Source organism: Perissodus microlepis, chromosome 19 (assembly GCF_051167445.1).
Source record: "Perissodus microlepis isolate ML-2025 ecotype Zambia chromosome 19, ASM5116744v1, whole genome shotgun sequence".
NCBI classification, from domain to species: Eukaryota; Metazoa; Chordata; class Actinopteri; order Cichliformes; family Cichlidae; genus Perissodus; species Perissodus microlepis.
This window is the reverse complement of record NC_140479.1, coordinates 30,454,339-30,458,366: the sequence shown is the minus strand read 5'-3', so window position 1 is coordinate 30,458,366 and position 4,028 is coordinate 30,454,339.

The window sequence follows — 4,028 nt, the reverse complement described above, 5'->3', positions numbered from 1 at the left end:
AGCACGTAAAAACTCCAAAACACGTGAAAACACGTAAAAACTCAGAAGCACGTAAAAACTCAGAAGCACATAAAAACTCAAAACACGTACAAAAGACAACAGAAGTTGAATAAATAAAAGTATATTTACGGTGGCCCCTAGAGACAAAGCACATACAAACTTCAAATCACGTACGAACTCTGAAGCATGTACAAACTCCAAAACACGTGAAAACACGTAAAAACTCAGAAGCACATAAAAACTCAAAACACGTACAAAAGACAACAGAAGTTGAATAAATAAAAGTATATTTACGGTGGCCCCTAGAGACAAAACACATACAAACTTCAAATCACGTACGAACTCTGAAGCATGTACAAACTCCAAAACACGTAAAAACTCCAAAACATGTGAAAACACGTAAAAACTCAGAAGCACGTAAAAACTCAGAAGCATATAAAAACTCAAAACACGTACAAAAGACAACAGAAGTGCTCCAGGATAGGCGGAAATCCCATCACTAACACACACACACACACACAGCAGGTAAGTGCACACACACACACACACACACACACAAAAATTACTGAACTTACCTTAAGGTCCAAAGAAGATAAATCCCCAATGAAGAGAGCTGTTGATGGTCTGAATGTTAGGTCTAAAATGAGTGAACTGAGAAGTGTTGCCCTTTTATAGGCGGTGTTTCTCAATGTAGAAATAAGTTTTGAAGTTTACTTGTTTTTTCAAAAGGTTATTCACAAGAAGAACTTTAATGTCTAAAATTACACAAACATGAAATTTTACTTTTTAAAATTGTAAAAATAAATAAAATCTTATATTTTTACATAGTTTTTAAAACAACATAATATATTGTGAGGACTATGATTTTTACATTGTATTTTAAATTTATGACACTTTTTATGGTCTTCTTTTTTTTTTTTTTTTTTGGTCATTTATTAAAATGTTTACATTGATGTTTTTATATTAATGAATATTAATTAACATGCATATTATGAGAGGTTTTTTTAATGTATATATTTTAATTTTTTACAATAACTGTAATGTTTTTAAAAGTAATTTTTCAACATTTTACACCCTGACATGTCCTTTACATTTGTACCGCATTGAGCAAGCAAAGGGAGCCCCTCTTGTTAAATCCCAGTTGCACAGCAGCTGCCCTGCTTCTGTCTGTGTGCTTTGGTGTGTGTGTGTGTGCGCGTGTGTGACAGACAGACAGAGAGAGAGAGAGAGACAAATCAAAAAGCACTGAAATTCAAATTTTGTACTGCACACCTCACAGTGTCTGTCTGACAGTGTTGGGGAGTAACGGAATACATGTACCGCCGTTACGTATTTAAAATACAAAATACGAGTAACTGTATTCCGTTACAGTTACCGTTTAAAAAGGTGGTATTTAGAATACAGTTACTTTGTTGAAATAAATGGATTACACTGCGGTACTTTCCTGTTTCATTTTGTCGCGGGTCAGGACTGTTTGGGTTTTGTTTGACAGCTACGTTCTGTTGTTCCATTCGGCAGCGTTACGGTTGCCATGGTTACAGGGCGACGCTCTCTCTCTCTCTGCGACTGTGTGTTTCCTGGGTGAGAGAGCGCCTTTTCGTTGTTGTTGTTGTTGTGCTAAGCTAACAGGCAGAATGCTACAAGCATAGCTCTAAAGAATGTAGCATCATGGGCAGTGTAGTCTGTGTTGCAGGGAGAATGGACTGCCATACACGTTATGGGTCTGTGAGCGTGAGGAGGGAGAAAAACGGGAGTGGAAAGGTACGAGTTGTCATCGAGCAAAAACGGGAGCTGGAAGCATGTAAATATAATAATAACCACTGTAGCCAAGAAGAGAGCCTGACGAGCCCAGCTGTAAGTAAGCTATTAAGACTCGACTGTACACTGTGTTCGTGTTTTCCTCCGAAAACAATAAGTTCCGTTGCAGCAGTCTTTCAACGCCTCTCTCTGTCTCTCGCAAGAAAAGTTGACCCACACAACAAAGTAAAGCTATTTTTCGGCTACGAGCCGACAGGGACCCCGCCGTATTAGTCAGAGGTCCCTTTACTACAGTTCGGAGTCGCGGACCTTCAGTAATAGTAATAAATCACACAGCAATAGTACATTCAGGTTGTTGTAAAAAGCATGATAATATATTAAGTATTCCAAAGTATTCACAATACGTTACTGTCATTGAGTAACGTAACGGAATACGTTACAGAATACATTTTGGGGCATGTATTCTATATTCTGTAATGGAATACATTTTAAAAGTAACCTTCCCAACACTGCTGTCTGACTGTGTGTCTGTCTGTGTGTCTGTGTGTGAGTGTGTGTGTGTGTGTGTGTGTGTGTGACAGACAGACAGACAGACAGACAGAGAGAGAGAGAGAGAGAGATACAAATCAAAAAGCACTGAAATTCAAATTTTGTGCTGCACACCTCACAGTGTCTGTCTGACTGTGTGTGTGTGTGTGTGTGTGTGTGTGTGTGTGTGTGTGCGTGACAGACAGTTAGACAGAGAGAGAGAGAGAGATACAAATCAAAAAGCACTGAAATTCCAATTTTGCACTGCACACCTCACAGTGTCTGTCTGACTGTGTGTGTGTGTGTGTGTGTGTGTGTGTGTGTGTGACAGACAGACAGACAGAGAGAGAGAGAGAGAGAGATACAAATCAAAAAGCACTGAAATTCAAATTTTGTACTGCACACCTCACAGTGTCTGTCTGACTGTGTGTGTGTGTGTGTGTGTGTGTGTGTGTGTGTGCGTGACAGACAGTTAGACAGAGAGAGAGAGAGATACAAATCAAAAAGCACTGAAATTCCAATTTTGCACTGCACACCTCACAGTGTCTGTCTGACTGTGTGTCTGTCTGTGTGTGTGTGTGTGAGTGTGTGTGTGTGTGTGTGTGTGTGTACGTGTGTGACAGACAGACAGACAGAGAGAGAGAGAGAGAGAGCGAAAGAGAGAGATACAAATCAAAAAGCACTGAAATTCAAATTTTGTACTGCACACCTCACAGTGTCTGTCTGACTGTGTGTCGGTCTGTGTGTGTGTGTGTGTGTGTGTATGTGTGTGACAGACAGAGAGAGAGAGAGAGAGAGACAGAGAGAGAGAGTGAGTGACACTTGCTGTGTATTTAAAAAACAAGCACTCAAACAAACGAAAGAGAATGACAGACGCAGAAGGCGATTGCACTGTTTGCGGCAACCGACGATGCCTTGCTCTCCCCTTGTACAGTGCGTCGTGAAGGCATGTGTGGACCAGGAGATGACGCAGTGCTCCAAAGGCCTGGTTCTGCTGTCCCTTCTGCGGTCTCCTGCTGCAGACGCTTCTGTGCAGGGAAACTGCTACATGTTATGTCACCGATCCCTGCCACGTCGCGTGTCTAACGACCCGGCAGGGCCTGCTGAGTACAGTGGTGGTGGAATCAGCCCGACCGGACACTCCTATATGCCACTTTGACCTTTTTATTCCGTCAAATTTTGACCGATTTCCACCAAGTCCAGAACCGTTGGTGCTATCGACATGGGGTCTTCACCAGGGTGTCCGGAGGACCCAAAAACCCCCCTGTAGACACTACTTTCATCCCTCTACGACACTTACTTTTCGAGTTATTCCATTTTATTCCGTCATATTTTGACCGATTTCCACCAAGTCCAGAACCGTTGGTGCTATCGACATGGGGTCTTCACCAGGGTGTCCGGAGGACCCAAAAACCCCCCCGTAGACACTACTTTCATCCCTCTACGACACTTACTTTTCGAGTTATTCCATTTTATTCCGTCAGCTACTGGCTATTACCCCCTAGCCTATCATTTAAACCTCATCATACCTGCAGTGGGCCACTGGAGGGAGACAAATCACCAAGCACTGAAATTCAAATTTTGCACTACACACCTCACAGTGTCTGTCTGACTGTGTGTGTGTGTGTGTGTGTGTGTGTGTGTGTGTGTGTGTGTGTGTGTGTGTGTTTGTGTGTGTGTGTGTGCGTGTGCGTGACAGAAAGAGAGACAGAGAGAGAGAGAGAGATACAAATCAAAAAGCA